This window comes from Neltuma alba, unplaced genomic scaffold (assembly GCF_004799145.2).
Source record: "Neltuma alba isolate B1F8T4 unplaced genomic scaffold, ASM479914v2 tig00011350_pilon, whole genome shotgun sequence".
NCBI classification, from domain to species: domain Eukaryota; kingdom Viridiplantae; phylum Streptophyta; class Magnoliopsida; order Fabales; family Fabaceae; genus Neltuma; species Neltuma alba.
The window spans coordinates 74,394-83,347 of NW_021636050.1; the positions used below are offsets into that span (position 1 = coordinate 74,394).

Genomic DNA, 8,954 nt, shown 5'->3' on the forward strand with positions numbered 1-8,954 from the left:
TTACTATTTATAGTATTAGGCTACAAAAGCCCTATATATAAATGATTCTCCTGTAGGTAAATATTGGTGCAATTTCAGTGCCAACTTTTTTTTAAATATTTTTTTTCATAAGGCATATGGCATCAATATTCAATAAAATAAAATTGAAGAAACATAAAATCTTATTACCATACATTTTATTTTATATTTAGAATTAATTAGATACTTAATTTTTAAATTATTAATTATTTACTTTTTTTAAAAAAATTTTGGGCTACGTATAGGTATCCTCGTATTTAAGACAATCTTATTTGAGGCATTTTCGGGTATTAGATAAGGACACCTCTTCCAGTGGGAATTTGAACATTAGTTCTCTACGTTGTGAGGGACTAGTCCCTTCTATTAAACCTAGCCCCACTGATAGTTTTTTGGGAAAAAGACACTAAAGTACCTTAGAATATGCTAAAGGACAAATCATGATAAGTTAAATTTCAAAATCCCAAATAAGACCCCTTGAACTATTTTGGAATTTTAAAATATTGAAAACCACAACATTGCCCTTACTTTCATTGACTATTTTCTCATAGCTACTAATTACTTTAGTTTAATTATTGACTACTTTTGCTTTCAAAGTTCTGATGATGACTTTTGTATAACTATTGACTATACAAAAATAGTAAATAACTAAACAAAAAGTAGTCACTAGGTCTCCAACAACATTTAATGCATTTTTTTTAATTTTTGAAAAAAAAGTAGTCAATAGCAAAACTAGAGTAGTTAATAGCTAAAAAAGAGTAGTTAATATGAAACATCCTACCTTTATCCTCTCAGAGTACGCATTTGTAAGCGTGATGGTTTAAGCAGATCAAAGTATAAGCCTGTGGATTAAAATTTTCAACATAATTACTCGGGTTACTTTTCACTGTTTAAACTCCAGATTTCAGATCCAACTTTGAAAAATCATAACTAATTCTACAAAAATCAGAACAGAGCGATTCCAATTTTCACTTAAAGCTCTTTCAATCTTCTACAAGGGAAAAATAACTTTCAGGGCTCAAACCTTGCCAATTAGTACAGTTTATTCGTTAAATATTACTGTTTAAGTGGTCGAAACAGTACTTTCCAGAAATCCTGTCTTGACTTTGAACAGCCATATCTCTTAGCATACACATCCATTTTTCGTGATTTACCACTTATTTTAAAGCTTAGGATGTGTCCTGTATAGTAAATTTCATGGCTAAATTCATTCATTTGGTTTGCCTCATCATTGGCACCAATTCGTGACTCATTTAGGGACATTCTATCCCTTCAACTTAATTCAATCTTTATAAACAATTTATTTCTCCACCTCTTGTCATGCTATAAATCCACATAATATCTCCATACATAATCTCATACCATTTTACATATCATGACATTTAATATCATCATTCCACATACATGGCATATCAAACATAAATTGATAAACTATGTTACATAACTTAACATGTTATAAGACCATAACATGTTCTTGACTTCTTCCATCAATCCTGCATTCCTCATCCTTGACTTTTCCTCCATGCCCTTTATACCTATTAGGGGTTGTTAAGGGAGGGTGAGATTCGGGAGAATCTCAGTAGCAAACACTACCCATAAGCATGCAAGACATAATGCAAATGCACGACATGTTATCATAACATCATCATAGGAATGCCATGGAAAGTAAGCTAAAGCATTTTATGCTTTCATAACATATTGCCAAGGCAAAACATAACATAAACTTGCCAACATAACTTTGCAACATTTCATCATAGCTTAGTCACATCATGGCAACACAATCACATCATGCAAGCATACATATCAAGCACACAGTATAGGTAAGTTCACTACCTTGTAACATAGCTTCCCTCTTGCTTTCCGTTTGCTTCCCCTAACCTTCCAAGTGTTTGAGCCTTCGTTTGACATAAACAAGACATCCCCTTGGATGTTCCAAGGTCCTAAACACATCAACACATTACGCGAAACATCAATTAGGACAGAGTTATCAACCTATTCCACACTTGGCTCTTACTTGATCACACTTTGTTTCTAACTTTTGAGATTTGTTTCCAATCATTCTAAAATTAATTCCACATGCTATTCCCACATAATTTTTCATGTAGAATCCATTTCCAAGTTCAAAACAATCAAAATCCAACTCCTTCCCCCTTGTTCTGGTTTGGCCGAAACATAGGTGCCTCAGGTCCAAAATTTCCATTTTCAATTCTAATGCTTCCAAACATGTTTTCTACATATATCCCTACACAAAATCATCATTTAAACTCATTGGGAGCATCAAAATCATCAAATTCTAGACCCAACATAAAGAACCAGCCATGGCAGAATCATACACAAATGAAAGGGGAAGTTGGATTTCTTGAAAAATCAATATCAAAACCAATTGATTCTTGTTGTTTTCAAGCCTTTAAACATGTTTATGACTTTAATTTCATCTTCTCCCATTCTGAACAATTTCGTGCAGCACCTCCCCCCTAGGTTTCAACCATGAAAAACCCAACCAAACCAACATCTAAGCTCAAAAATACCAAGGGAGGTAGAAACTAGATAAAAATCCATGAACATACCTTGATTTGAAGCTTGGATGGCCTTAGGATCATGAGTTCTTCCTCTTCTCCTTCTTTCTCCATTTCGTTTTCCCTCTCCTCTCTCTTATGGTGGCTGAAAATATCATAAGGGAGGGAGAGAAGATTTTTATAAAAGGTCTTGACAAATCCTAGCCATTGATCTTATTTTGCAAGATTAGATCTTGGCCCTTGATTTTCAAATTAATCCTAGCCCTTGATCTTGGCTTCTTCATCAAGGAATCTTGCTAAATATCTTAGGCTTATGTCATCATGGTTAATTAACTTAACCATGGTTAACTTTCTTAATTACCTTGATTAAACTTCTTAATCACCTTACTTAAAATCCTTTCTTTAATCCTAGTATGTCCTTAATCCTTTTACACATTTCCACACATATCCTCATGCCCCTATGGCAATATGATAGGGAGGAAAATCATACAAAATTCGTGCATAAATTCATCCAAAAATATTCCTCCACCTATCTTACCGGTTTACATCATAATAGGTACTTTCTTGGGTCCTGACTTACCCAATACCTCTGGGACATGATTTAGCACATTTTTCATCTTCAAAATACATTCCCATACTCTTCTAATAACATTCATAGGGGAATCATACTTCTTTCTCATTTTCCCAAAATATTAATAATTAATATTCAATCGGAGTCGATTTTGCCAAATTCTTTCCTATCAGCTCGTAACTCTGTTGATCTGTTTCTGGGTTTCATTCTTTCCCTTTCATCACAGGGTATTCCTCTAATTTTTCTCGGGTCCAAAGTCAAACCATAGACAGGAAATTTGACTTTCCTCGGATAGGGTATAAATAGGCTTTAAATTCAATTAAAGCTAACCTTGTCAGTTTCTGGGGCTGGAATTAATTTTACAATCTGTGTAAATTCCTCAACTACTGTTCCCCAGTTTTTCCTGATTATTTGAGGCCGTCTCGTACCTTAAATAATTCAATTTGAGTTACTATCTCGAATTGCTCAAAAACCTGAAATGACTTTAGGGCATTTCTGTCATTTCTAGCCTTATATTGACTCTGGGATCCTATTCCCATTTTTCTGGAATTTTTCTGAAACATTTGGGCCATTTTTGATAACTTCGAACATTGATTGACTAGAATTTTTATTATTCACAATTAGGTCCCTACTTGGCCTAGGAATCTTTTCGTTGCAATTTAGCCCCTCCTTAGGCCTAACCTTTGGAACCATCTCTTGCAAGTTTTTGGCATAACTGTTGGCCCTTAGTTGTTTCCAGTTCGTCATTCTTTAGTCCCCGAACACTATCGTTTTACACATTTGCCCTTGGAAAATCTCTTTTTTCTTCTGAGGGATCTCCGGGACTTTCGTTGCATTAGATTTAGTAATCATCCTTTCCTTGTGCTATTACTTGTATCTATGAGCCAAAATTTGGGATGTTACATAATACTTAAGAAAAAGTAGTCACCGAAGCTCCGACAGAAGGCCACCACTAGCGAGGTTATTGGTGTCAGAGCTCTGGTGGCCAGAAACTGACTAAAGGTGCTGAGGTGGCAATATTTACAGAAAAAAATAGTTAAGGGAATTTATGTAATTTTACAAGATTTAAAAATTTCAAAATAATATAAGGGGTCTAAATTGGGATTTGAAAGGCACCGGTACTGCCTTGTCCTTTAGCAATTTTCAGGGTATTTTATTGTCTTTTTTCCTAGTTGTTTTAGTATTTTTTTCGTTTCCCAAAGTATCCTCTCACCTGAACAATAAGAAACTAATCTCTCGAGATACTGTCAGGCACCACAACATGAACCCCTTCTTGTTAGATTTATGGTTTTGATGATAACAAAATAAGCAATTAAGTTTCTTTGCATAATTAGTACTTTCAATTAAGTGTTCGATTAGTGGTTAATTGAATATGTATATACTGTTAAGCTTTATCAATCACCATTTAGATAATTCACTGTGTGAGATGACCTGTTAGATAAATAGGTTGTTCGATTACTAGTAAAATTGTTTTAACATAAGTGTCTTCAGGAAATTATCGATCACCTGATCGATAATTCAAATAATCGAATAGCTGCCAGGTAAAGAAGACAATCTTTCTCATGTTTAACAAAAGGTTATTCGATCATCTTATCAATTAACAATCACTTGACAGATAATGGGTAAGTCTCTTAATCTCACATACTATTTAGAATGCTTCATGGTTTATCGATCACCTTATCGATCATTGATTTATCGATGTCTTGCTCTAATATTGTTTTACAAAACTTCTCTTATTAATTGATAATTGGTTCGATCAAGCTACTCTCTGATTTATTCTACTACTAGCTTTTTACTGACAATGATCGATCAAGTAATCGATCATTTGTTCATTGATCATTTAATCAATTATAAACATATTCTTCGGCATTACTTGTCCAAATCATTTAGAATAGCTTTCGGATCACCTGTTCAATCAAGCCTTGATCGATCAAGTTTCTGGTCATTGTGCTTAATATTTGTTTTCCACGATAAACTTAGATTATCGATGATCTGTTTGATAAACTAATATTTGATCTTCTGTTCTATAAAGTTTCAACTTTTTATTCGAATTGTTGTTCATGGCACTTTCCAAGAGAATATATTTTCATACTATCTTGAAGCAAAAGCCTTCTCTTCTTATCTTATACTCTTATATAAGCTAAGAAAGCACACCTATCAAGATTACAAGCTCTTAATTGATTATCATATGTGCATTCTTGTTTACTCTATTTGACCATTTATTGATCACTTGCTCCATAAACACTTTATCCATAATGTCTTTGATAAATGCTCACTTTGCCTGAGTCTGATTTCCTTGCCGTTAATCGATAATGTTATCGATCAAGATTTCTATCAAGTTAATTCATCTTACTTTCTGAATACCTAATGAATGATTCTATGCTTTTTATCTGTTGTGTCAAAATCAAGAATGAATACTTTTCCTATTATTTATTCATATTCTTTAAAGAAGAAAACTTATACTTGTGCAAAAAAAGACTTCTACAGATTACGAAGCACAGCGGATATATTATAGGTTCAACAACCTACTGTATCAGAAGCATTTATTATGAATAACCGTTGTAACTGCTGAATACACGCAAATGATTTTCCAACAGCTACAAACTCTTATGTCTAACATAAACCCAAAAGCGTCTAACTATAAATAGCATGAAGAGCATTGAATGAAATATTGAATTCACTGAGCTACCATCTGTAAAACATTTCTTCTCGCATTCAATACTTTGTTTTTCATTTTCTGAGCATCAATGTTCATCATATATACTCTGTGAGAGAGTTTGTAATTCTTTTTTTTACTCAATTCTATGAGTGTCTTAAGAGTGTGGACTCTTGAGGGGATTATAATCTTACGAGTAGTAAGGGAGAGTGATTGAGAGTGACTCAATTGTTGTATTGAGGCACCAAGAGCTCGTTGAATCTTAGGGATTTAGTGGAAATCTCAAAAGCGCTCTGAGGACTGGACATAGATCAAGTGGTTGAGACCGATCCAATATAAACTCCTGTATCATTCTTCCTCTGATCATTCTCAGTGAAATCCTTCTTAACTTATCTCCATTGCTTTGGTTGGTCATTTGTTTTACTAAGTACAAGAATGAGAAGAATCATAAAGGTATTGCTCTCAAGGCTCAAGAGAGTGAAGACGATGACGAAGAGAATCTGGAGGATGAGGAAATAGGCCTCATAATCAAGAGGTTCAACAAGTTCTACAAGAACAAAGCTAGAAGAAGGTTTCAATTAAAACGAAAAGCTCCCATATCTCAAATTGAGACCAAAGACTTGATAATATCCTTCGAATGTAAGAAGTCGGGACATATCAAAGCAGATTGTTCACAACTGTCTAGATCAAAAGATAAAGATAAAAAGAAAGAGAAATTCAGGAAGAAGGAGGCCTTCATCTCATCAATCTGGAAAGATAGCTCATCTGAAGAAAATGACAGCGACGATGAAGAAACAACCAACATCTATCTTGTGGCATAAGAAAATGAAAATTCAGAGACTGGTGGGGTAATCATTTCTGAACCTTCTTATGATGAATTATAATCTGAATACAATGTTTTACATACTGAATTAGTAAGAATAGCTAAGGAGTTAGTAAGCTCTAAAAAGAAGATAAAGAGTCTACAAGAACAAATGAAGCAAAAAGAATCTACATCACCAACCTATACAGAATGTAAGTAGAACAAAAAGAAAATTGAGGAGCTCATAAAAACTCTGGAAAAGTTCACAAAGGGCAATTAAATGCTCAAAATGATACTAGGAGCTCAATAATACACAATGGACAAATCTGGGATAGGATATGATTCTACTCAGGATAAAAGAAAAGGAAAGAAGAAAAGTGGTGAACGATCATACCTAACATACTTTAGAAACTCAATCCATTCTTCTAATCCATTTGCACTGTGTTCTTACTATAACCGTAAGGGTCATATAACCTCTTCTTGTCATCATAAGAAGAAAGGAACCTACAGGACATTAAAATAGGTACCCAAAGGTACATATGTACCATAGACAAACCAAACTAACCAGATAAGACCCAAGAAAGTATGGGTACCTACTAAAAGGTGATTTTTCTGCTGCAGGTATGTCTTAAAGCATCTAGAACAAACAAATAGTACATTGACAACGGATGCTCCAAACACATGACGGGTGACAGTGACGAATCCTTAACACTCAAACTCAAAGAAGGTGGTAAAGTGAGCTTTGGCGGAAATCAATATGGAAGAATAGCTAGAATCAGAGAAGTAGGTAGTGACAAAGGGATGCAAGTTGAAGATGTGTACTAGGTTAAAGGTTTATGTCACATCTTGTTCAGTGTTAGTCAGACTACTAACAAGAACAACTAGTTAATCTTTGATTTAGAAGAATGTATGATCATCAGCAAGGATGACCTACCACTCAAAAAGGGAGAACTTAATGTAAAGCTTAGAGCTCCAAGGGACGGTAACTGCTATACTATTCAAATTGGCTCTAAGTTTTCTGAAAACTGTTTTGTTAGTAAAAATGAAGAAAGTTGGGTTTGGCATAAACATCTTACTCATGTTAATATAAATTAGCTTTCAAAATTAACAAAAAGGGATTTCATTATTGGTTTACCTAAAATTCTGTTTGAACATAACATTATATGTGATGCTTATCAGAAGGGTAAACAAAGTCCTCTTTCAAATCAAAGAAGACAGGCTCAACTGAGAGACCACTCTAAATGCTTCATATGGATTTGGTTGGTCCATCAAGAGTCAAAAGTTTGGGTGGAAACTTATATACTCTTGTGATAGTTGATAACTATTCAAGATTTACCTAGACTTTGTTTCTTTCCTCTAAAGACGAAACATTTGGTGCATTCATTGTTTTTGCTAAAAAGGTCCAAAATGAGAAAGATATTTCTATTATGTCAATCAGGACTGATCATGGAGGAGAATTTGAAAACAATAAATTCACTGACTATTGTGACAAACATGGGATCGACCACGGCTTCTCAGCACCAAGAACACCTCAACAGAATGGAGTTATGGAAAGAAAGAACATAGTGCTCATAGAGATGACCAGGGCAATACTGAATGAAAAGGGAATCTCTCAAGTGTTTTGGGCAGAAGCCATGAGTATGGCATGTTACATCAGAAAACTACTCAGGAAGACACCGTACAAACTATACAAAGGAAGAAACCGAATCTAGCACATCTAATGATCTTCGAAAGCAAATGTTACATCCACAAAAACAAAACAAAAAATAGTGGTAAATTCAATCCTAAAGTGATAAAGGTTTATTTCTGGGTTATTCTAATTGTAGTAAAGCTTATAGGGTCTTTAATAAAAGAACTTTTACTATTAAAGAATCAATTTATGTTGTGTTTGCTGAAATTGAGTCAATTTCAAAACCTCTAGATGATGACACTGAGATTGTTCAAAGTTTTGAAAAATTGAGTCCAAATAAGTCTTCTAAAAAAATGCCTTTAGTAGAAAACGACGAGAATAAAGATGATCCAATTGAAATGTTTTCTCAAGATAATCTAGATCAACCTAAGGTTTGGAGACATAACAAAAGCCACCCTCTAGAATAGGTCATTGGTAAAGTCAATGAATGGGTCAAAACCCAGAGACAAGTGTAAAATGAAGTGTGTTTCTCTACATATATCTCAAACATTAGACCAACCAATGTTGACGAAGCTCTCTTCAATGAATTTTGGATAGTAGCAATGTAGAAAGAGTTGAACCAATTTGAGAGAAATCAAGTTTGGGACTTGGTATCTCGACCTGTATGACCATCCAGTCATAGGAACCAAATGGGTATTCAAGAGTAAGCTCAATTAATTTGTACAAATCGTCAATTGAGATCCTTCTAATCCAATCCAAAATGA

The 8,954-nt window shown here is 34.1% G+C and overlaps 1 long non-coding RNA gene across 1 annotated transcript; it reads right to left on the reverse strand.

Annotated features, from left to right (window-relative positions):
• Nucleotides 1-1,509: 1,509 nt before the first annotated feature.
• On the reverse strand, nucleotides 1,510-2,597 carry LOC114712368 (uncharacterized). The gene is made up of 3 exons (XR_003737231.1): nucleotides 2,583-2,597; nucleotides 1,849-1,955; nucleotides 1,510-1,550 (listed from the first exon to the last, which is right to left on the reverse strand). It is a non-coding gene; the product is annotated as an uncharacterized LOC114712368 (long non-coding RNA).
• Nucleotides 2,598-8,954: the final 6,357 nt, after the last annotated feature.